The sequence below is a fragment of the Eptesicus fuscus genome, chromosome 1, assembly GCF_027574615.1.
Source record: "Eptesicus fuscus isolate TK198812 chromosome 1, DD_ASM_mEF_20220401, whole genome shotgun sequence".
Taxonomy (NCBI): Eukaryota; Metazoa; Chordata; class Mammalia; order Chiroptera; family Vespertilionidae; genus Eptesicus; species Eptesicus fuscus.
In genome coordinates this window covers 86,972,723-86,998,651 of record NC_072473.1, presented here as the reverse complement: position 1 = coordinate 86,998,651, position 25,929 = coordinate 86,972,723, and the positions used below count along the sequence as shown (strand labels likewise).

Genomic DNA, 25,929 nt, shown 5'->3' with positions numbered 1-25,929 from the left:
TTCAGAGATAAGGATGCTCCTTTTCTCCAGGTATAGGGAAGGCACCTACTACCCCATACCTGCCACATGAGGGTATTATGATCTGCTTCAGGGAAAGGTCAGAAAGCCCTTCTTGCACATGCCAATTTTCTAATTCCTTCCATTTAAAAATATTCAATAGACCAAGGTAGCATGTCCTTAACCTCATCACTTTCTCCATGCAAATTACCAATAAGTGCAAGAAAAGATGTTCAACACCATTGGTGATTGGGAAATAGAAATAAAAACCACAAGGAGATACCACTTCATACCTACTAGGGATTTGTCTATTTTCATGTGGCATCAGGGAATAAATGTAATTTTTATTAGATGCAATAATGATATTTGGGGTTTTATAAGACCTTATCTGTTAGCGTATGACACTTTAGAATAATATGGAATGTATAACTTAGGCTTTATGGTTAAAGTATTTTGAAGTACTCCAGTAAAAAATAATTAGAAAAATGTTGATTATTGTTGAAGCTGGTTGGTTGTTAAAGAGGTTCAGAACATACTACCCCCAAAATATGCCATTTTGGCATATATGTTATTTTGAGCTAATATGTATTATTTTGAGCACCCTTTTCAAAAATATAGTAGCAAATACCAAAACTAACAGTTGGATTATGTTTATATTTACAGAGCTATAATTGATTGTATCTCTAGTTAGAACTGGACACTGGTGATTTTTTGTTAAATGTATTATAGAAATATTCGAGAGCATAGGCTCATGCATAAGAATGTAAATATGTAGAAGAAAATTCTGAAGGACACACTGTGCAATTAACATGGTGACCTCTGGAAATGGCATGAACATTATGGCTGGTGGAAAAAGGTGACTTCCATTAATTTGCTGATTACCGAATATGTGTCAGACACTGTTCATAATGCTGGAAATACAGCCATGAGATAGACAAAAAAAATACCTGCTCATATGGGCTCACATTCTGGGGGGGGGGGGAGAGGCTGAAAAATAAGACCAATATGACACAAACATTGCCATGCCGGTGTGCTTCAGAAGTTGAGCGTCAACCCATGGACCAAGAGGTCACCAGTTTGATTCTGGGGGCACATGCCCAGGTTGTGGCCTCGATCCCTGGTGGGGGGCATGCAGGAGGCAGCCAGTCGATGTTTCTCATCAATGTTTCCATCCCTCTCCCTTTCTCTCTCTCAAAATCAAATAGAAACATAATTAAAAAACAAACAAACATCATGATAGGTCATCATGACACATGCTATACAGCAAATCAAAAGCAGGGTGGAACAGGGCACGAGGAAGGTGTGGGGATTTGCACCTTCAGGTGTGTTGTGTAGTAAAGGTCTCACTGAGAAGGTGAAATAAAGACCAAAAGGAAGCAAGTGCTGCAACCTTTTGCAGCAAGGATTCAGAATCTGGAGAAGGGGCCATGCACAAATGGATATACTAGATAAGAAATATAAATTTAGGAAGCATGGGAGGAAACCAGGCAGAGGCCTTACCCTCTAGTGGAGTGGATCCCCGAATCTCTGGACCCACGGCTTTTTATTTACTAGAATACACATTTGCCCTTCAGCAAAGCAAACAGACATATCAAAGGTAAGGTTTGGTAAACACTAAAAGATTATCAGGTTAGGAGATTGCTTTGAGCAACCATTGTCTCAACAGAACAATCGGTGCACGGCTTTTAGCCCTTGCTAAAGCCCAAGGTCCATCAGCCTTCTGACAGACCTCTTGAATTTATTATGCTAACTACTTGTTGGTTTTGCCTCCAGCAAGCCAGGGGAAGGGAGAGCCCTGTGGAGATCTGGGGAAGTTGTAATGAGAGGGAATATCCTGTGCTCTTTACTTGTAGAGGGGGATCCCTTTTCCTCGTCCAGCATGGATAGAAGGCGATCCTGTTCCTGAGTACGGGCGATGGGGGATTGAGAAAATGAAAGGAGACAGACACAGATACAGTAGGGAAAGCTGGGACCGGGTGGGACCACTGTCCTCTGATAGAGAGACAGGGAGCCAGAGCCAATATGGTGTGTTTATTTTATACCCAAAATACCAGGAAGTTTTACCAAAGGTCAAGACAAGGAGATTACGCACATTCTTGGGCTTCTTTGTAAATCATCACTTCTGGGTGGGCCCGAGTCTATTCATTTCTGGTACTTGGCTGGATTTAGATAATAAAACCCACTTCCAGGCACCCTGGGCTGAAGGTCAAGCTGACCACACCCTTGCCTTTTGGCAAAATGTGTCTCCAGGATGAGGCTCTGCCGCCACCACTGGATTCAGCTGACAATAATTAAGAAATGCCCAATGTGCATACCCAGGTGCTCTCCACACTTACTGATGTTGTTACTCTGTTATATCTTTGAGTCACTGGGAAATAGTCATTGGCCCATGGGTTTTGTTAGATGTAAGAGGTGCCATTGTATTTTGGCGGTATGGAATCAGTCAGGTTTAAGGCCACAATTACCCTGATGGTTTATATACTTAGGGTATAAGACTTTTGCCACTTTGAATAAATTGAGGCTCTAGCCACATGTACTAAGTGTGTGCCTCTGTAAAATGGATCTTGTTGGAATATGTGTAGAAATTAGTCCTTGCCTAGCATGTTAAGTGTCCCTGTCTAGTTTGGTAAGCTGTTCATAGCTACTTGAGCACCAGTGGTGTACAAAACCCAACAGCCACTTGGCACCCAGTGCCAGCACACTCATCTATCTCTGGAATCAATGAGTTCTGAGAACATTTCTGTATCCCTGGATATAGGGCTAACAGGTTCTTTATTTCATTAACCTCATGGATAGTAGTAGCTAAAGTAAGTAGAAAGGCTGAGTAGTATATTGGCCACAAGCCAGAACCCCAGCAATGTACTGTGTGATGTCACTACATGGTCACAGTTGATTACATCACAATGGGTCTGCAGGATCAAGTCCAGACCATCTTTAGACCTAGGCTTATTTCTCCTAAGCATGTGCAGTGGCTGGAAAGGTTTATTTTACAGACCTAGGAAAATACTGGTGATTATTTTGTTTTTTAAATGATGATCTTTACTTAGAGATATTGATTTATATTTGTGGCAAAAATAGTCACAATACTTTATTTCCTTTTCAGGTCCCAGTTTTATTAGAAAACTGGACAGCGTGATCCAGAGCTCCTGCGGTGCTGCCATGGGGTAACCCAGAATTCAAGCACAGGTGAATATCAGATCCTGATCTCACCCTTCTGTTAAGTATGTAACTCTCAGTTGGACTTTGATTCTGTGCTTCCCCTCTCTGAACAGCAGACTCCTTTTTCAAGGTAGGTCTCTCACTGAACCTCCTCTGTCAAGATCTGGTTCGGCACTGTCTGTGCATACTCCATTGCTATAATTGTTCATTATGATGATCATGACAGTTTTGCTTGTGCCCTCGGAAATATTAGCCCATTGTGTAAATTCCAACACCACTGAACTCAGTTCAAACTCAAAGCCCAGAGAGGCCATTGTTTTGCTAGAACTGACTTCACACATCTAAGAGGTATGGATTCCATCTCTCAGTTGTACTCTGTGATGTACCCCTTTAGTTTTACAAGCATGACTTTCTTTTTTTTTCAATTTTTTTATTAAGGTATTATATGTGTACATATCTTACCACTGCCCCCCACCACCCCACTCCCATATATGCCCTCACCCCCCAGAGTTTTGCGTCCATTGGTTATGCTTATATGCATGCATACAAGTCCTTTGATTGATCTCTTATCTCCCTCACCTCTCCCTAACCTTCCCCCTGTAATTTGACACTGTTTGATGACAAGCATGACTTTCTGCAATGTTTGCATCCACTTTATACTGGTGCCAGGGAGGCTTGGTAGAAATCATGTGTATATTAGGCTTCAACAAGTATTACATTGCAATGTTCTTAGTGCCCAAGATTGAGCAAAGGAAGACAGACAGGGTTATTTCAGTAGCCTGAGGCCTTTTGAAGCTGTCAGACTAGCCTGATATTTTCACAAACCCTAGAGCTAGGAAAGCATTCAAGGAGGTCTGGTTTGTCCCCCTGGTGACTGAGGAGAGGACCTTCTATCATCCCACATTGGAATCTTTACAGGATCATGTGAAACTTCCCTTGTCAAAGGTACTTTGCTATAGGGCCTTCTAGTTAAGTGGTTTTATTTATTCCTCATTGAAACCTCCGCTGGGAAGGAGACAGCATGACCTCACTTGTCATTTCTTTTTTTTTTTTTTTTTTTTTAAACTTTTATTTATTTATTTATTTATTTATTTATTTTTATTTTTATTTTTTTTAAATATATTTTATTGATTTTTTACAGAGAGGAAGAGAGAGGGATAGAGAGCCAGAAACATCGATGAGAGAGAAACATTGATCGGCTGCCTCTTGCACACCCCCTACTGGGGATGTGCCCGCAACCAAGGTACATGCCTTGACTGGAATCGAACCCGGGACCCTTGAGTCCGCAGGCCGACGCTCTATCCACTGAGCCAAACCGGTTTCGGCTACAAAACTTTTTATATTATTATTTTGGTCTAGATCAAATGGAGGCTCAGAATAATATTCAAAGATGCATAGCTTATTACCACCTATGATGTATTATTCTTTTGTGATTTTAATAGTAATATACATGTAGGTGATTTAGAACATTATGCAAGTTTGATGAGTGTGTCAAAGGTACTCTTATCCAATAGTTGTACTGGCTTATGAACCATATTGTTATCACACTCTCTCCTATTGACATGGTAAGCATGTCAACAATCAGCAGACATTGGCTGTGTGCCAGCTGCTTATGACTGTTCTGTGAATCAGCAGTTGGGGGAGGGAGAGAAGAGGGGACCAGCGGAGAGAGGGTAGTCAGCATCATAGATCCCTTATGGCCTCACCAACTTGCCACCTGTGATTATAAACAAATCATTAACTAGGAAACCATGTCATTGATTGATCATGAGCATAACAACTTTCGGGGAGGTTTTGAAATTTAAAGAACCTAGAGCAGATTTTAATCAGCCACAGTGGCCCATTTTCCAGGGACTCTGATATGAATGGATAAAGTAATTCTTATATAGTATTTCATACTGCTCACTGGCTCTTTCTTCAGACTTGAATCTAAGTGACTTTTTACAATTTCCAAAGGCCAAATCTACTCTGAGAATGAATATTTACTAACAATTAAAATAATTTTTATCCCACACTCTAGAAAGAATTCTGGCTAGGAAGATACATCAGTTTTAGAAACAGAAATCATGTCATTTGGAAGCAAGTATACCATTCTAAAATAACTCAAGATGAAGTATCCAACAAAGAGCAAAGAAGATGGAAGTATTACCTTTATATAGTCAAACCCTAGTTGTGTTCACCCCCAGTATTCAGGTTTGTTTGAACCTATATAGAGGCCTGAGGAAGGTGGACTGGGACAGGATGCACCAGATGAATGGTCCTTGTAAGGGAGGAAAAAACCCTTTTCTTCCACCCATTTTAGGTTCTAAACCTGGAGCCCTGTAAATTAGACTGGCTAAAGACAGATTAATAAAATAAACAATCAGAAATTTATTAACATGCATATTGCACAAGCACATGTTGGAGCACCCTGTGATGAATAACCCAAAAGGGTGGTTAGAACTTGGGTTTATAAACCATTTTGAGCTAAACAAAAAATGACAGTGACCAGCAAATGTATGGTAAACAAGGGTGGTTTAGTTAAGTTCACAGTATCCAAGATATGGTTCACAATAGCCAAGACATGAAAATAACCTAGGTGACCATCTATGGAGGAATGGATAATGAAAATGTGGTATGTATATATACAGTGGACTATCATTTAGTCATAGAAAAGAAAATCCTACCACTTGCAACAACATGGATGAACCTGAGGGCATTATGCTAAGTGAAATAAGTCAGACAAATACTAGATGATCTCACTGTATGTGGAAACAGTAGGTTGGTGGTTTCCAGAAGAAGGATAGTAAAATGGGTGAAGGTGATCTAAGGGTGCAAACTGCCAGTTGTAAAATGAATTCATGCTAGGGATGTAATATACAGCATGGTGACTATAGTTAATGATACTGTGTTATATACTTGAAAAAAGTAACTATGATGTGATGGATGTGTTAACTAACCTTATTATGGCAATCCTTTCACAATATAGGGTATCCCAAAAATGTATACACATACTTGGAGTAATTATAAAGGAAGTGTTTATTAAAATAGATTTCATTTTCTTTTTTTAAATATATATATTTTTTATTTCAGAGAGGAAGGGAGAGGGAGAAAGAGATGAAAACATCAATGATGAGAGAGAATCATTGATTGGCTGCCTCCTGCACAGCCCCCTACTGGGGATTGAGCCTGAAACCTGGGCATGTGCCCCTCTCAGGATTCGAACTGTGACCTCCTGGTTCATAGGTTGATGCTCAACCACTGAGCCACGCCAGCTGGGCTCCATCTCTTCTTTACTACTGAGATGCCAGGCAGAGGACAGCCCTTATCTCAAGAAGTTCCCATTCTTGAATTCAAAAGCACATCATCAGTGCCATCGTTATGAGCAAGCTTTAAGACCACAGCCTTAACATTTTATTGATTTCTCTGGATCTCAGATTTTCAAACTTTTAAGGACAGGTCGGCTATTGGGTCCTTAAGCAAAGCTACCTTGATGACAAGAGAGTAAGAAATAAGTAGAAGAATTGAAAATCAAATACAGGTCTATCTCCAAATAGTGCAGTACAATAGAAATGACGGTCACATATACAATTGAACATTTTCTAGTAGCCACACTTAAAATGTAAAAAGAAACAGGTGAAATTAATTTTTGTAATGTCTTCTTTAATGCCACACATCCAAAACAATATGAAATATCATCAGGAGTAGTTTACAGTTTTTTGTTCATACTAAGATCTTGGAAATCCGTGTGTACTTTGCAGTTACAGCCCTTCTTCCATGAACTGGCCTCCTTGTGAGCACGTAAAAGCCCTAGGTGGTAGGTAAATGGCAGTCATACTGGACTAGAGGCCTGATGCATGAAGATTCATGCAAAAATGGGCCTTCCTTCCCCTGGCTGCCAGCACTGCCTTCCCTCCAGCCAGAGCCGCCTTTCTGCCTTCGCTCTGGCCTGGAGCCGCCTTTCCACCTTCCCATGCTGCCCAGAGGCCCAGAGTGGCTGGGGTGGTATGGAATGCCTAAATCGTTGCCATGGCGACATTGCAAGCACCCTGCCCCTGGCCACTCAGTGGCTGTGTATGCAAATTAACCCGCCATCTTTGTTGGGTTAATTTGCATACTCACTTTTGATTGGCTGATGGGTGTCATGAAGGTATGGTCAATTTGCATCTTTCTCTTTTATTGGTGTAGATTAGTGATGGGCAACCTTTTGAGCTTGGTGTGTCAAACTTCACCAAAAATCTGAGCATAACTTGGGTAGTGTTTCACTTTGAGGAAAAAACATTATTTCGCAAATGTGTCATCAGAAATGGCTATGTGTGTCAGTGCTGACACGCTTGTCATAGGTTCGCCATCACTGGTATAGATGATGCAGGTGTAGACTCTGTATTTTTCCCACTGAGCCATTAGTCCTACAACGCTAGCCCCACTGGATGTTGGGGAGGGAAATCTTTGTCAAATGTCTGCTGTATATTTAAAATTTAACCTCACCGTGTGTATTTGATTCCTTCCTGCCCCTCCCTTCCATCAACCTTTGTGATGCTTTATAACACATTTGGATTCGAAGTCTGGCACCGGCAGTATTTCTCACACTTTTTCTGGGAGTGGGAGGGAAGGTTTCCAGGCCCCACCCTAGAGATACATTAGGACTGGAACACACAGCCTCAGAGAACTGGTGACATGTTAGGGTAGGTCCACCAGCAATAGAAACAGGTTTCGGTTAAAAATCCCAATGGTTCCACTGTCCAATTTTCTTCGGAGACAGCTTTACCAGGCAGTTCCATCGCTTGTTAAGGAGTGAAATGAGTTCACGTTACAGAACTGGTGGTCATCGTCCTACTCTGTGAACTTATTAACTCAACAAATACTCCTCGAGAGCCCGAGTAGGTGCATTCATGGACGAAAGAGTTGAAAAGCGCCGTCTCCCAGGAACTCAGGCAAGGGGAAGGTGGGTCCCAATGACACCTCTGCACCCCTCTCTGTACTATCACATTCAGCAGGAATGAGATTGAGTCTCATTTTGTTTTTTGTTTGTTTGTTTTAATATTTTAATTGATTTCAGAGAGGAAGGGAGAGGGAGAGATAGAAACACCAATGATGAGAGAGAACCATTGATTGGCTGCCTCCCGCACGCCCCCTACTGGGGACTGAACGCACAACCCAGGCATGTGCCCCCAGCAGGAATCGAACCCGGGACCCCTCAGTCCACAGGCCGACGCTCTATCCATTGAGCCAAACCAGCCAGGGCGAGTCTCATTTTGTATGGCAGTAGCAAGCAGTTGGGTAACTTGTTAAAACCCCAAGGCATCACCCCACAAGGCCGCATTCTGAGCCCCACAGACATGCGTGGGTGCCAAGGTCCCCTCCAAGCATCCCCACAGATGCCATCCGCCACCGCCACCTCAGGTGACCAGAACCAAGGGATCTCACAATGCGCTGGAAGTGGCCCCTCACGGTCCCTGGGTCTCTCCAAGCCCTTCCTCGCACGGTCGGGGCCACGGGATCATCTCAGCTGGATGGATCAGCCGCCCCCTTTCCCCCCAGCCTCCCTCAGATGCCTGGCAGTCCTGGCGAAGAATTGGGATTGGGGCAGAAACTGCTCAACCAACTGCCGCCTCACGAACCTCATTTTAAAAATTGAGCTATTAGCCGGGACCGGTTTGGCTCAGTGGATAGAGCGTGGGCCTGCGGACTCAAGGGTCCCGGGTTCGATTCCGGTCAAGGGCATGTACCTTGGTTGTGGGCACATCCCCAGTAGGGGGTGTGCAAGAGGCAGCTGATCGATGTTTCTCTGTCATCGATGTTTCTAACTCTCTATCCCTCTCTCTTCCTCTCTGTAAAAAATCAATAAAATATATATTAAAAAAAATTGAGCTATTAGTTGTTAGTGTGTATACATTTTGGGAGGCACGCACTGATATACATAAATCATGTTGTATAACTCAAACTTATTAAGTTTTAAGGTGTATATTTATGTCAATTACATCTCAATAAAGTTGGGAACAAAATAAAATTGTAAGAGTCCTCCTCTTCCTGGTAAGGGAGAGTGACACTTTTTACAAATGGAAATTTCCTTTACAAAAGGAAATAATCTCTAATCCAAAAAGGCATATTTTTGGGTGGCATATTTGGTACCCTCTACCCCAATTTAGATATTCTCTTTGGCTTAGCACCTCTGATCTTCACTCTCATAACATTTTGTATTTTTTTAAAAAATTTTTTACTGATTTTTTTAGTGAGGAGGTGAGAGAGAGAAACATTGATGAGAGAAACATTGATCAGCTGCCTCCTTCACCCCCCCTCCCAGCTGGTTTTGCTCAGTGGATAGAGCGTTGTCCTGCAAACTGAAGGGTCCTGGGTTCAATTCCAGTCAGGGGAACATGCCTGGGTCGTGGGCTCCATCCCCAGTAGGGGGCATGCAGGAGGCAGCCAATCAATGATTCTCTCTCATCATTAATGTTTTGATCTCTCTTTTCCTCTCCCTTCCTCTCTGAAATCAATAAAAATATATTTTTTAAAAGAAAAAATGTTAAAGAATTAGAGGAATAGGTAAGGCTATGGTTTAAAATAAAGCAGGGAGAAAAGAAATAAGAAAGAAAAGAATTGAAAAGGAAAGCAGAGGATAGAGAAGATAGTCCTAAATTTAGGAGGTGGAACAAGTTAAGATATTAGGAGAAGAAAAGAGAAAGAGAAGAGAAAAAAAATTTTAATCGAGTGGTAAAAAAAATAGAGAAAGGGAGATTGAGTAGGAGCAGGGAAGAGGAAATTAGATATATGAACAAAACAACAGAGACTAGAATAATAAATCAATAAAGAGATAGGTAAGGAAGATTACTTCTAAAAAAGAGAAAAAGAAAGGAAAGAGAAAAATTAAAAAGCAGAAAGGAGAAGAAAAATGGGAAGAAAGAGAAGAGAGGAATTAAGAGGTGCTAAAAATAAAAAAAATGGGAGAGTGCGAAAAAATGGCGACGGAATAGAGTTGGGTTTGGAGTCTGGTCCTGGGGCGGAGAGTAGGAGAAGCAGAGGCTCGCAGAGGGAGTGTATGTGGGCAAGCCAAGGGACAGCTAAACTCCAGGAGAAGGCGGGGGAGTGCTGGGCAGTGTTCCCCTGACCGTGCAGCACCCACAGGGGCTGGGTCCCCTCCCGGAGCTGCGGGCTCACCAGGCGCCTCGCCATCTTGCAAGGAAAGGAGGATTTTATTGGAAACCTGACTTTCCGCGACAACTGCAAACACTGAACGGCTGCGAGCACCAGAACACCGGTCCCCTATCGGCGCAAACATTCGGATTCAAAGGAACTCTTCACTGCACCACGGAAAGGTCAGATTTCGCCTGAAATAAGGTGTGGTTTCTAATCCCCGTGGTGGGTGAGGGAAGCGCTGGGTGAGGGAAGCGAGCGAGCCGCAGGACCAGCAGGAACCGGGAGGTCTGTGCCTAGAAAAATCGGCGGCAGTTGGAACTGCCATGATCCGTGAATGTGGAGGGGGGTCTTCTGAGCTGCTAACAGAAGTGACCTCTTGAAAGCAACTCATTTTGATCTGACGAGGAGGGTCAGACTAAGAATTTTCAAAGGAGTGCAGGATCCTCAGTCTGGCACACAGACCCACTGTCTGCACACTTGGGCTCTTTCCGACTCTGATTGCTAAGCCCAATACATAGAAAAACCCAGGTGGAAAGGCCCTGAAAGACTGCAGGGGGAAGTTGTTTTTTCGGAACCTGGGGAGCAGAGCTGGGTGTGACCATCGGAGAGGCAGCTCTGAGGCGCACACCTCCACAAACCTGTAGTGAGTGCCATAGAGGGGAAAAAAAAAAAAAAAGCTAGAGAGGCCCGGAAGTCAATTCAGAAACACTGCCACCCAGGGGCTGAAACGCTAATTGTCTCTGGTGTAATCAAAAATAAATACGAGAAATTAAGACACGGCTGGCTTAAAAAGCAGGACTGGCTTCCAACACTGAGGAGCCGTGGAATGAAGCTGAACTGAAATACCGCCCAGACTGGGAAACAGGCGTACCAAACAGAATAATAGAGGAAGTGAATGACAGCCGCTACTGCACATTTTAGTCTTCCTATTTTTTAATTTTAAATTCTTTTTTCAATTTTTTTAATTTTTTATTCTCATTTTTTTATTTTCATTTTTTGCATCTTTTACTTAAGAAACTAAATTTTTTTCATTTTCCTCACTCTATTTTCACCTTTTTAATTATTACATTTTTACTTTCAATCGCATTATTATTACTATTATTTTACTTTTTTTTTAATGTCATTTGATTTTCTCTTTCTTTTATTTTGGGATTAGTGTCCTACATTCGATTTGCATCTTTCCCTTACAATCGTTTTACCCTATCTCAAAGCTAACATTATGCCATCACTCTCCTCCTAACCTTTCCCCTTTTGTTCTCCTGTTTATCTTAACCCTTTCTGGCTTTAGATTTTCCCTACTTTTTCAGTTTACTCTCTGCTAAAACTTCACCCTACTTATATATCTAATTCCCAACCCCCTGCTCCAAATCCATACAAACCTCTCTCTACGCTACCTTAAAAAAATTATTTTTCTCTCTGGCCTTTTGTTGTTGTTTGCTTGAATGTTGATTAGATTGAATTTTTATGTTTTTATGAGGTTGTTTTGATTATTCTTTTTTGTTGGTTTGGTTGGTTCTTTTGTTTGCTTTGTTTTTGTTTGTTTTTTACTTTTGTTTTCCCTTGCCTCACTTGATATTAGCTGGTGTTGCAGTTTGTATTAATCTCCAGGCTCGTGTTGCTGGAATTTGCTGGGAATAGTGGTTGTTCTAGTGGAGTTTACTCCCCATATATATATAGTTTGTTCCCCTTTTCTCTCTTATTATCATTGTCTCTCTTACTTTTGTTTTCTTTTCTTTTCTTCCTTTTTTTTTTCTTTCTTTCTGCTCTTTTCCCAAGTTCAGATTCACACTTTTTTTTTCTTTTTGTTGTTGTTCTTTCTTTTTACTCTCCCTCTTCCTCTCCTATTCCCTAATTTGTCTTTCTCTGGTGGTTACCTTTATTGGAGGTTATTAATATCGTGAATACAATTCTGTTCAGTGCTTTGTCTGTTGTGCCTGGTTGTGTTGTATTTTGTAACTTTAAATCAACGCCGGAGAGAGAGATCTATATAACCAGACATCCGGAGAAGAGAGACCATGAGGAGACAAAGAAATAGCCCCCACATGAAAGAAAAGCAGGCATCACCAGAAAAGGAAGTAAACGATTTAGAGGCAAACAACCTATCAGAGAAAGAATTCAGAGAAATGGTCATAAAGTGGCTGAAAAGGATGGAAGACAAATTCGACAATATGAGTAAGAACCAAGAAGAAATGAAGAAGAACCAAGAAGAAATGAAAAATGACATCGCTGCTGTAAAGAACTCAATAGAAAGCATCAAGAGTAGACTAGAAGAAGCAGAGGACCGCATAAGTGAGCTAGAAGACAAGATGGAAAAAAATACCCAAGTACAACAGCTTCTAGAAACAAAAATTAGAAAGATTGAGGAGAGCCTAAGGGAACTTCGGTACAACACAAAACAAAACAACATCAGGATAATAGGGGTGCCAGAAGGAAGGGAAACTGAGCAAGGAATAGAAAACCTGTTTGAAGAAATAATAACAGAAAACTTCCCTGATATAGGGAAGAAAAAACCCACACAAATCCAAGAAGCTCACAGAGTTCCAAGCAAAATGAACCCCAAAAGACCGACACCAAGGCACATTATAATTAAGTTGGCAAACACCAATGACAAAGTAAGAATCTTAAAAGCGGCCAGAGAGAGACAGAAAGTTACATACAAAGGGACCCCCATCAGCAACTGATTTCTCAACAGAAACTCATCAGGCCAGAAGGGAATGGAATGAAATATACAAAGTCATGCAAAGGAAGGGTCTAAATCCAAGAATACTGTACCCAGCAAGGCTATCAATCAAAATTGAAGGTGAAATCAGGAGCTTCACAGACAAAAAAGGACTAAGGGAGTTTATCACCACCAAACCAGCAATGAAAGAAATGCTAAAGGGTCTGCTGTAAAAAAAAAAAAGAAAGAAATAGGAAGCAAAGAAGGAACACAGGGGTATAGAATAAAAATGGCGTCAAATAAGTACCTATCAATAATAACTTTAAATGTAAATGGATTGAATGCCCCAATCAAAAGACACAGGGTAACAGATTGGATAAGAAAACAAAACCCATATATCTGCTGTCTACAGGAAACCCACCTCAAAAAAAAGGACGCATACAGACTGAGAGTAAAGGGCTGAAAAAAGGTTTTCCAGGCGAATGGAAATGAAAAAAAAGCTGGGGTAGCAATACTTATATCTGACAAATTAGATCTCAAAGTGAATGACATAACTAGAGATAATGCAGGCCACTTCATAATACTAAAGGGAGAAATCCGACAAGAAGAAATAACTCTGGTAAACATATATGCACCCAATACAGGAGCACCAAGATACATAAAAAACTCCTGGAAGATATCAAAGGAGAGATTGACAGCAATACAATCATAGTAGGAGACTTCAATACCCCACTATCACCATTGGACAAATCCTCTAAACAAAAAATCAGCAAAGAAACATCAATCCTAAATGACTCACTAGAACAGATGGAATTAACCGACATCTTCAGAACATTTCACCCCAAAGCCACAGAATATACATTCTTCTCAAGTGCACATGGGTCATTTTCAAAGATAGACCATATGTTAGGACATAGGCAAAGTCTCTCCAAATTCAAGAAGATAGAAATCATATCAAGCATCTTCTCAGATCACAGTGGCATAAAACTGGAAATCAACTACAATAAAAACAACCCAAAGAAATCAAACACTTGGAGACTAAACAGCATGCTATTAAACCATGACTGGGTTACCAAAGACATCAAGGAAGAAATAAAAAACATCATGGCAACAAACGACAATGAAAACACAACAATCCAAAATCTATGGGACACAGCGAAAGCAGTCCTGAGAGGGAAGTTCATAGCTCTACAAGCCTACTGCAAAAAACAAGAAACAATGGTAATAAATTACCTAACCCAACAACTCAAAGAGTTAGAGAGAGAGCAACAAGATAAGCCCAGTGTAAGCAGAAGGAAAGAAATAATAAAGATCAGAGCGGAGATAAACGACATAGAGACCGAAGAAACAATACAAAAGATCAACAAAACCAAGAGCTGGTTCTTTGAAAGGATAAACAAGATTGATGAACCTCTAGCCAGGCTCACCAAGAAGCAAAGAGAGAGGACCCAAATAAACATAATCAGAAATGAAAGAGGTGAAATAACAACAGACCCCAACGAAATACAAAGGATTGTTACAAAATACTACGAACAACTCTATTCCAACAAACTGGACAACCTAGAGGAAATCGACATATTCCTAGAAAAATACAACCTTCCAAAACTCAATCAGGAAGAATCTAAACAGCTCAACATGCCAGTAACAATGGAAGAAATTGAAGCAGTCATCCAAAAGCTTCCGGCAAACAAAAGCCCGGGGCCAGACGGCTTCACAGGAGAGTTTTACCAAACTTTCAAGGAAGAACTAAAACCTATCCTCCTCAGACTATTCCAAAAAATTCAAGAGGAAGGAACACTTCCAGGCTCCTTCTATGAAGCCAGCATCACCCTAATACCAAAACCAGATAAAGACAACTCAATGAAAGAGAATTACAGGCCAATATCCCTCATGAACATAGATGCCAAAATCCTCAACAAAATTCTAGCAAATCGGCTCCAGCAGTACATCAGAAAGATCATACACCATGACCAAGTAGGATTTATCCCAGGAATGCAAGGATGGTACAATATCCGCAAATCAATAAACGTGATACATCACATAAACAAACTGAGAGATAAAAATCACATAGTCATATCAATAGATGCAGAAAAAGCATTTGACAAAAATCCAACACCCTTTCTTGATAAAAACTCTCAACAAGGTGGGAATAGAGGGATCATACCTCAACATAATAAAAGCTATATATGATAAACCCACAGCAAACATCATACTCAATGGGCAAAAACTAAAACCATTTCCCCTAAGAACAGGAACAAGACAGGGATGCCCACTCTCACCACTCCTGTTTGACATAGTACGGGAAGTATTAGCTATCGCAATTAGGCAAGAAGAAGAAATAAGAGGCATCCAAATTGGAAAAGAAGAAGTGAAGCTGTCCTTATTTGCAGATGACATGATATTGTACATAAAAAACCCAAAAGATTCCATCAAAAAACTAATAGACTTAATAAATGAATTCGGCAATGTAGCGGGATACAAAATTAACGCCAAGAAATCTATGGCTTTTCTATACACCAATAATGAACTTACAGAAAGAGAGACTAAAAAAGCAATCCCATTTACCATCGCACCAAAAAAATTAAGATACCTAGGAATAAACTTAACTAATGAGGTAAAAGACCTATACGCAGAAAACTACAGGACACTGAAAAAAGAGATAGAGGAAGACGTAAACAGATGGAAGAACATACCATGTTCATGGATTGGTAGAATCAACATCATTAAAATGTCCATACTACCCAAAGCAACCTACAGATTCAATGCACTCCCCATCAAAATAAAAACAGCATATTTCACAGACCTAGAAAGAACTCTCCAAAAATTCATCTGGAATAAAAAAAGACCCCGAATAGCCACAGCAATCCTGAGAAAGAAGAATAAAGTAGGTGGGATCTCAGTACCAGATTTCAAGCTGTATTACAAAGCCACTGTTCTCAAAACAGCCTGGTACTGGCACAAGAACAGACATATTGATCAATGGAACAGAATAGAGAACCCAGATATCGACCCAAACCACTATGCTCAATTAATATTTGACAAAGGAGGTATGAACATACAATGGAGTCAAGACAGTCTCTTCAATAAATGGTGTTGGGAAAACTGGACAGATACATGCAAAAAAGTGAAACTAGATCACCAACTTACACCATACACAAAAATAAACTCAAAATGGATACAGGACTTAAACATAAGACGGGAAACCATAAAAATACTAGAGGAATCCACAGGCAACAAAATCTCACACATATGCCAAAAGAACTTCTTCACTGACACTGCCCCTAGGGCAATGGAAGCTAAAGAGAAAATTAACAAATGGGACTACATCAAAATAAAAAGCTTTTTTACAGCAAAAGAAACAATCAACAAAACAACAAGAAAGCCCACTGCATGGGAGAACATATTTGCAAATGCTATCACTGATAAAGGTTTTATCTCCAACATCTATAGGCAGCTTATGCAACTTAATAAAAGGAAGATAAATGATCCAATAAAAAAATGGGCAACAGACCTAAACAGAATATTTTCAAAAGAAGACAGAAGGAAGGCCAAGAGACACATGAAAACATGTTCAAAGTCACTTATTATCCGAGAGATGCAAATCAAACAACAATGAGGTACCATCTCACACCTGTCAGAATGGCTATCATCAACAAATCAACAAACGACAAGTGTTGGCGAGGATGCGGAGAAAAAGGAACCCTCGTGCACTGCTGGTGGGAATGCACACTGGTGCAGCCACTGTGGAGAACAGTATGGAGTTTCCTCAAAAGACTGAAAATGGAACTCCCATTTGATCCAGTAATCCCACTCCTGGGAATATATCCGAAGAAACTAGAAACACCAATCAGAAAGGATATATGCACCCCTATGTTCATAGCAGCACAATTTACAATAGCTAAGATTTGGAAACAGCCTAGGTGCCCATCAGCAGATGACTGGATCAGAAAACTGTGGTACATCTACACAATGGAATACTATGCTGCCATAAAAAAGAAGGAATTCTCATCATATGCAGCAACCTGGATAGAATTGGAGAACATTATGCTAAGTGAAATAAGCCAGTCAGTGAAAGAAAAATACCACATGATCTCACTCATTTAGGGATAGTAAAGAACATTATAAAGTGATGAACAAAAGATAGATACAGAGACAGTAAAGCATCAAACAGACTTTCAAATTACAGGGGAAAGTTAGGGAGAGGTGGAGTTATGAAATCAAACGAACGACTTGTATGCATGCATATAAGCATAAACAATGGACGCAAACCTCGGGGGGTGAGGGCATGTATGGGTGTGGGGTGGGGGGGGGGGTAATGGTAAGATATGTACACATATAATACCTCAATAAAAAAATTTAAAAATAAAATAAAAATAAAAAAAATGAAGAAGTGTCCTTCACTTCAGCCCCATGGGAGCCGACTTAGGACCCCACTCTTCTGTTCTGTCTGCCAATTCTGGGTTCCTGTTAGGTATTTAGGTGCTAAACACTGTCAGGCAGTCTTTTGACTTTTAGCACCCTGTTTGACGCTCCAAGCGATCCACTGGTGCACAGCTTGTGTCTGTCTCTGCCAACTGTCAATCTTAATCACTCAAGAGTCTGTTTCTGACAGGGCTCTAGGTGGGTTTAGTATTGTTTTGCTTTCAGGTGTGGACAAAAGGGCCCACATGCTAACCTGACAAGCTCAGGGAAGGCCTACATGGCGGTCTTGCAAATTCAAAGAGCTAAGTAACCTCAAAGGATGGTCTGAAATTAAACTTTAATTGACAAGGTCAACCTTACCTTAACTGAGCCTATCCCTCTTTTTGCATCTAGGATAACATATCCTTGGAATGTCTAGGTAACTTGTAACCTCCCTTTTTTTCCGGACCCCTTGGGGCACAACCTAATGTGCCTGGGCAACAGGACAGATACTACAAATTCCTTCATTATTTTTGTTATGTTAATTGTTGACTGTTAACACATCCTGCACCCACCTAAGTATGTGTCTATCATTTTACTTTTTATTCAATCCCAGAGGTTCTCTTCCCCCCGGCCCTTTGCTTTCTCACGCCTCTCTGGAGCATTATCTCAACCCACTGAGGTTTTGCTTCCCAGATATTGTCGACAGTTTGGCTCAAATAAACTCACAGAAATTCTTTACAGGTTTGAATGTTTTTACATTAACTCAAGGGATATGGTGGGTATTTTTTCTGTTCCACAGCTACTCCTCTGCGAGTTGCCCTAAATATTACTCTGCCCTTGGTCGGACAGAGGTCCTTGTAAAGAGATCAATGGGATCAGCTGGGACGCTGGAGTTTTTTATCAGTCTGGTTCCTAGAATAGTGAGGCGGATGGCCCCTCCTCCACTCAGGCCACTGAGGGCTCCTCGAGATTGTTCAGACTAGTAAGGTTGGCCTCTGCCTTTGTTTCCTCAGTGAAGCTTAAATTGCAGAGTGTGGCAGGCTGTATCACGTAGGGCGGGTTTTTTTCCCCCAGGTAGCTCCTCCCAGGGAAAATGGCCCTTTTGTTTGGAAGTATATGAACAACCCAATGCAGGACTCCTGCCCTGCTTCCCACCCCCACCTGTCCTCAGGCACCTCAAGTCCACACCTCTTTCCTTGTGCCAATGCCTCCGGTATGTAGTTGTAAATGAATACTCCTGTGCTCTGGGATTAGTGATTTTTATAAAAAGGCAATGGAAACGGCAGCTCTCTCCTGCACTGGCTCTGATTTGCGGGGCCTAGACTCTGCTGCCACCAGCAGTCTTACTACCTTTCATAGCTGCTTGGATGATAGGGGTCCTGTGAGTCATGCCACTGCAAATCCGGGGGCGCTTCTGGTTGGTCGCTGCTGCTGCAGGCAGGAGTGTGTGCTCCAGGCCACCCCCCTCTCTAGATCTCACCCTTCCTATCAGTCTCCAGGTACCTTCTGTTCTTCCTTGTTATAAGTCACCTCCTCAGCTGGACCACAATTGGAAATTCCAGGTGAATGTTCTCCAAGTTAGTTGTATTTCTAGCCTGGCTCTGGGAAGAGGTGCCCAACAGGTCTGCCTATTCAGTTGCCATTTTCTCTCTCTCATTCATTTCTTAAACTTCCATGAATATTGCAGAAGTAAAATAGTTGAGAGGAAATTTTTATTATGATTTAAAAATTGGGTCCACAGTGTGAGAATAAACAAGTCATCTTTCCTGTCAAAGAGCAGTTTAGACAGCTGCCATTTTGGACTGTGACTTGGCAGTCACCATGTTGAGTACATGGCTTGCAGCTCCCCTGGGGGCTGCCATCTTGAAACAGCAAAGGCCAACCCCTCCCTTTGAATTGGCCAATCGTGAAAGACTGTGTGCCTGAGCTCCAATCAAGAGCAAGGGACAGGTCACGTGCATTAGGAATTATAAATCCGAGCATACTGCCTGCTCGGTGTGCATGTGCTTCCAGACCATGTGTGCGCACCCTTCTACATAGAAGTAAAGATGTTTGCCTTGCTGCCTGGCTCCCGAGTGTGTTTTGTATTCTAACAGAACCCCTGACTTGGGGGGCCTGCCTTATTTCTAACAATTTGGGGGCTCGTCCGAGATATCGTCTGTCACCACAGGGAAAATGGACTCCTCTCCTGAGGTGGTGCACTCTGCTGCCAAGTTGTTGCGGCCTCGATGAGGAGGGACAGCCATTACCTCTGGGCCAACTACAAGATTGGGATAAAGAGTCAGCCAGCAATGCAGGAAGGGCCCAAGCAAGACCCGCAGCAATCAGGTAACCTCATGCATGAGCCAAGGTAGGAAATGGACTGAGTACTACTTTGGTGATTGGGTGTCCTCGGAGGTTGGGCATATGTGACTGGGATGTGTCTTGGACATAAAGCAAGTGAGGAGTTCTGATCTGTAGTTTCATTCTCCTGCAAGGGAAGTGGCCAGGGAGGGAAGAAGCAGATCTCGGGGAGTACAAGAAACCTCCAATATGGGGGGTTGAGTACATAGTTACAAGGGACCTGCCAAGGATGGGAAACAGAAATTATAGGCCTAGGGAATACATTCCCCTGAAATAGCCCATTGGGAAAATGCTGAGGTTCTGGGAAAGCAAGTTCCCTAACCCAGGACAGAGACATTGCTCTTGGTGTAAATGTTTAGTGTTGTGCGCGCCTGTATGAGAGTGTGTGTTGATGTTATGTCTGTTTTTTTGTTTATTTCTGTCTTTATGTGTGTAAAGTAGGGACTTTAATTTGTTCTTCCTGATTTATGAATTTCTGTGCCGGGTTAAAATTTGAAGATTCTAAGATTAATTTAAAAGTGTAAAATTTGTAAAGGTTGCAATCCAGGGGAGTTTAAAGCAAAGGCCAGCCAGTTCCAAGACTGCTTGTGGTTAACAAAACATTATCTTCCCCACCTGAGGCAAAGTGGGAGGGGGAAAAAAAAGCCCAAGGTTTCCAAGCAGCAGAAAGGGAGGCAAGTACTTGGTGAACTGGGCAGGGTGGAGAAATTTGCAAAACCCCGCCCAGCATCATGTCCATTTAACATCCAGTTGTCAGCATTGGTATTAACCAGAACGGGACCAGAATGGGACTGGAATGGGACTGGAAAGGGACCGGAACAGAAGCGGGTGGCACGAGAAGGGAAGTGGGTGGCCTGTGCCTGCTTGTGATGTCACAAATCCGCACAGGCTAGCTGAGGCTGACCTTGGGCCATGCAGCAAGAGAATGAGCGGTTCTTGAATGAGGATGGACTGCATTACAAGGGTGGTCCTGGAGGCATAGGACTCCCAGGCAGATTAGCATGTCCTTTCTTTGAACAGAAAGGGCAATCATAGCTAACAGCATAATTCAAATCCCTGTTAAAAAATTAGTCAAGAAAATGCTTTAGGTAATAATTGGCTTTAAAAATCTCAAAGTTGTTAAGATATAAAGCTTTTCAGTAAAAATCTAAAAGAGAAAAAGGGCCGACAAATGGAATCCCTTGAATTTCCTCACCCCTCCCTATGCCACCAGGAGACAATCTGAGGAAACATCCAAGATGGCTGATTTACAATCCCAGCCTCCCCTTCAGGCTCCAACAGGCCCTTTGGCCACCACAACACCAGAAACCAGCTTTTCTAGGCTGCAAAAGATGTTGGAGCAGTTAAAAAAAAAGAAGAGTTAAAGCCTCTACTGGAAGACCCACATGGTGTAGCTGGCCAATTAGATCAATTTCTAGGCCCACAGTATATACGTGGACCAAATTAATGTCAATTTTGGAAATCCTATTCTTGGGAGAAGAGAGAGCAATGATTTGAAGATCAACTATGGTGGTCTGGGAGCGAGAGTACCCGACTGGCCCTAGGGCACTTCCAGCATATGTAAAATTTCCCAACCCGGAAGCCTCAGTGGGAACTTAACAACATGGACCATAGAGGGCACATGAGAGACCTTAGGGAAGTAATCATTAAAGGAATTAGCGAAGCAGTTCCTGGGTCTCAGAGCCTAAATAAAGCCTTTAATATTCAACAAGGCAAAGAAGGGCCTTCCAAATTTACCAAGACTAAAAGAATAAATGAGAAAGTACTCTGGGCCAGACCCTGAGGACCTGTTGGGACAATAAATATTATAAATTACATTTTGTCACCAATAGTTGGCCTGACATCTCAAAAAAGTAGCCTAGGGAAGGGCTGGCCGGCAGGGCCAGAAACAGAAGCGGCAGCACTAACCTTAGGTGATGTATCTCTAAGGAAGAGTGTAGCAGTTTATACATAATTTTCCAAAGTCTCTGGTAACTTAAAACTTCGGGATTTGCTGAATTAAAATAAAAATGATTAAATATCTAGGTATTTTAAAATGAAATATATGTGTGGTAAAATTTCACCTAGGATATAATGTTTTATTGGCCTGATTTTAAAAAAAGAGGATTAATTGGTCTGAACAAAATTTTTAATATTAAAACTGGTTTAAATTTAATTAATGTCTTTTAGAATAATTACAAAAAGTGTGTTGATAAATGTTAATCTAAAAAACGCTAGCTGTTTACTTTTTGGTAAATGATTGAAAAATTAAGGTTTCTAAGAATGAAGAATTTTAATACATTAAAAAATAGAAAACGTCTGTACAAATTGCTGATGGTGTGACAGAAAGAAAGAATATTGGAATGGAGATGCTTAATGGAAGGACTGAGGCATGGTTATGTATTTTGAAGGAAAAAAAAAGGTGGTTATTTCTCAAAATTGTAAAAATGTTTTTGAAAGTTGTAAGAATGTCCGTGGAAATTATAAGAAGTTTATAAAAAAGAAATGTTAAAAGGAAATTGATTAAATGATACAGGCCAGTAAGCCAGGACAGAGCAGGGAAACTGAAAAAAGAGCAGTTTGCAACCATGTAGAAAGCTCTGTCTTCCCTAAACCAAGGACACTTAAAAGTCAGTGATTTACATTTTGCCTCCCTAAACAGAGGGTAAATAGCTTATGCCAAAGTACTCAGGAAGACTGATGGGAGAAATCCAATTAGTGTCACTTGCTGTCCACACCCAAGGACAAATGAAGTTAGAAAATAAGCCTTATTTTGGTCAGTTCTTTTCTAGTAAAATAATTATGTTATATTAATCAGGTATTTAATAAAAAAAATCATCTTTTGCCCTGACCGGTTTGGCTCAGTGGATAGAGCGTCGGCCTTCGGACTGAAGGGTCCCAGGTTCGATTCTGGTCAAGGGCATGTACCTTGGTTGCGGGCACATCCCCAGTAGGAGGTGTTGCAGGAGGCAGCTGATCAATGTTTCTCTCTCATTGTTGTTTCTAACTCTCTGTCCCTCTCCCTTCCTCTCTGTAAAAAATCAATAAAATATATTTTAAAAAAAGATCATCTTTTAATCATAGGAACTGAAGTTTGCTGGCCTATGTTCCTGTCTAATATACTTTAATATATAATCTTTTGGTAAAATCAAGTTTGACAACCTTCCTAGGATTTGAATTTCAAGAAAAGTTTTGTTTTTTTTTTACCTAGAGTTGGCTGTAGGTGATTCCAATAGGCCCTGGAATGCCTCAAGATCTTCCTACAATGGGACCAATTTCTTAAGAACTGTGTACTGGGTATCTCTTCTACTTTCATCTCTCTCGGGTTAGACGGCCTCCCTCCTGACCCAAGGCCCTCTTGAGTTTCCTGTTTATCGCCATCGACTGGAAGACTACGTTTGTTCTAATCAAGATTTGGAAGGGAAGCAAGTTGGAACTCTCCTGGGAAAGACCTTACCTGTCTTACTTACCACAGAGACTGCTGTTCGGACTGCAGAGCGAGGTTGGACCCATCACACACGGGTTAAGGGAAGACACACCTCAACTTGAACAGCCATACCAGGGCATGTCTCCTTGAAAGTGATGCTAAAATCTGTGAGCTGTCTTAATAACCATCATGTACTGGGCTCTATTTGCTTAAGGAATCTGGCAAATTGCAGGGGCTTACAATGTGGGCTGGAGAAATGTGTACAATCTGGATCATGCTTACCCAGTTAAGTTATTGGTTATAGATAACTTGAATGACTTGGATATTTCAGCCTTTAGGTCAAAAGATTGGCTAGGACTCGATTTAGGAATAGATGTCACAGGACAAGATCCCCTAGGCTACTGCCACCACCATGAAAATAAAAGTAGGATATAAGGGAACGAATGCCTGGGTGGAATGGATTCAATACTCTGTACACGCCCTGAATAAAAGCAACTGTTACACTTTCGTGGCAGGAAGGCTAGAGGCCCAAGTGGTCCCATTCCCATTCGGATGGACCTCAGACAGTAACAGGATGGAATGTGTGCTTGCCTTGTACCAGGAGGAAACTGCCTGGGGAAACGCTTCCTGTAAGACTCTCACCCTGTTGTTCCCATCGAACAGGGGTAAAGAGCTAGGACTGCCCCAAAACGATCCGGCCTGTCCTCCGATATAAACTATACCTCCTCCCTCTCAAGGGGGGGGAACAGTGCTCGGAATTTATGAGAAATGTATCCGATGCGTAAATGGTCGAGTATCCTCAGAAGCCCATCATGCTGCACTGTGTGTATCCCGTGCTGATGTCTGGTGGTATCATGGGGGACCCTGACTTGTGGCCTTGACCAGCAACTGGAGTGGACCTTGCGCTCTGATACAATTGGCTATTCCTTTCACATTGACATATTGTAAACCTTTTTCAATGGACAGACGGACTAGGAAGAGGAGAGAGTCCAGGGGGGCTCCTTTGACCCCCATATACATACAGATCCCATTGGGATTCTAGGAGGAGTGCCAAGGAGTTGAAGGCTAGAAATCAGATTGCTGCAGGGTTTGAGTCTGTCCTGTGTTGGTGGCCACTGTGAACAAGGATGTGGTGGATTAGTTATATTTTCTAGAACCAGCAAAGGCTCATTAACTACACTCGAGACACAGTTAAAGGGATAGTGAACACCTAGGTGCCAGCAGCAGGGTGCCCTGGGAGAACAGGCAGAAGAAGGAGGAAGATGTGTAATGTTAGGGCCAGTGCTGCACATTCATCCTGACAACAAAGCACATAGACTGTCACTGACCCTAAGGCACTGGCAGCTTTAGGGACAAGTGAGCTGGAACCTGGGATCAAGGTTCCTTTCTCTGATGCACAAGAGCAATGGTGTCCACTTCACCCCTTTGATTAGGAGCTACAGTGATGGGATGTCACAACATCCCATGTCTTATCCAAGCGTTAATTGAAACCGCATGGACCAAACAGCTAATTAGTCTTCTCCTAGACACTGCAGAGCAGGAAAGTCAATGGATGTCAGCCGAGTTTGAAGAAAAGAGTTTAAATAAAGAAAAGGGGGGAATTTGTGGGAAACCGCCTATTGTCTTCACTAGCAGAGAGGTGTGGACAAGGAACCTGGAAGGCTGGAGACCTTGATCTCTGGAAAAGTTCAGAGCCATACACCCACTGTCTAGTTGAGACAAAGGTAGCTAAAGCAACATCCACCTTTTAATCTTATGTAAATCCGTGCTGATAGGCTATCACTGAGCTATTACTGGAATTGCTTGCCTAAGAGCTATGGGTGTACCCCAAACCTGAGTAAAATGGATGGCAAGGCCAGAGCAAAGCAAAGTCCTACCTTGGGCTTCTGCCTGGCCCTCAATTTCCAAATTATTATTTCTTGTCTCTTTCATCTGTGCGCGACCTCCTCCAGAACCTGAACCCTGAACCACGCAGGACGTGTGACACTTTCAGGAATTGTGAGAATAAACAAGTCATCTTTTCTGTCAAAGAACAGTTTAGAAAGCTGCCAAGTTGGCCACAGGGCTTGCAGCTCCCCTGGGGGCTGCCAACCCCTCCCTTTGAATTAGCCTATCAGGAAAGACTGTGCACCTGAGCTCCAATCAAGAGCAAGGGACAGGTCAGGCGCATCAGGGATTATAAACCCGAGCAGACTACCTGCTAGGTGCACGTGCCCTTCCAGACCATGTGTGCGCACGCTTCTACAAAGAAGTAAAGATGGTTGCCTTGCTGCCTGGCTCCCGAGTGTGTTTTATATTCTACCAGAAGCCCTGACTTGGGGGGCTTGCCTGATTTCTAACACAACAACTCAGGAGAGGCACCTGGGCTAAGTATTCTTAGAATATTGTTGATGCCTCCCTGGGCCTTTATTGATCCACAAAGGGCAGAGGGAGAGGCCAGGATCCCAGAGACAGAGGGATCTGTGGAGCCACAGTGCCACCCAGCCAGATCCTTTTTTAGCAGGGCCAGCTGCACGGGGCTCCTGGCCCTGGGGATCTCCTGGGGATGGCCAGCAGGGGGACTGGGGACCACAGAGCATTGTGAAGAAGGTCTGGGTGGCCAGCACACCTGCACAGTGGCCGAGGAGACTACACAGGCGCCCTGGAAGCAGCAGCGCACGCCCAGCTGGGCGCTCCGGCTCCCCTGGGCTGAGGGGTGTGGCCTCGAGGCAGCCATGTTCTCAGCTCAGCAGCTCCAGCTCCTACCTGGAGGCTGGCGCTGACTGCGGGAGCCAGGTCCACCCGTGCGCTCCCAACGGAGAGCGTTCTCGGGAGGCCTGGGACAGAACACCAGGGAGACGGGGAA

The 25,929-nt window shown here is 42.4% G+C and overlaps 1 long non-coding RNA gene across 1 annotated transcript; it reads left to right on the top strand.

Annotated features, from left to right (window-relative positions):
- Positions 1–2,942: 2,942 nt before the first annotated feature.
- LOC129151050 (uncharacterized) lies at positions 2,943–25,293 on the top strand. The gene is made up of 4 exons (XR_008557854.1): positions 2,943–3,006; positions 3,101–3,183; positions 19,506–19,663; positions 22,869–25,293. It is a non-coding gene; the product is annotated as an uncharacterized LOC129151050 (long non-coding RNA).
- The last annotated feature ends 636 nt before the right edge of the window (positions 25,294–25,929 follow it).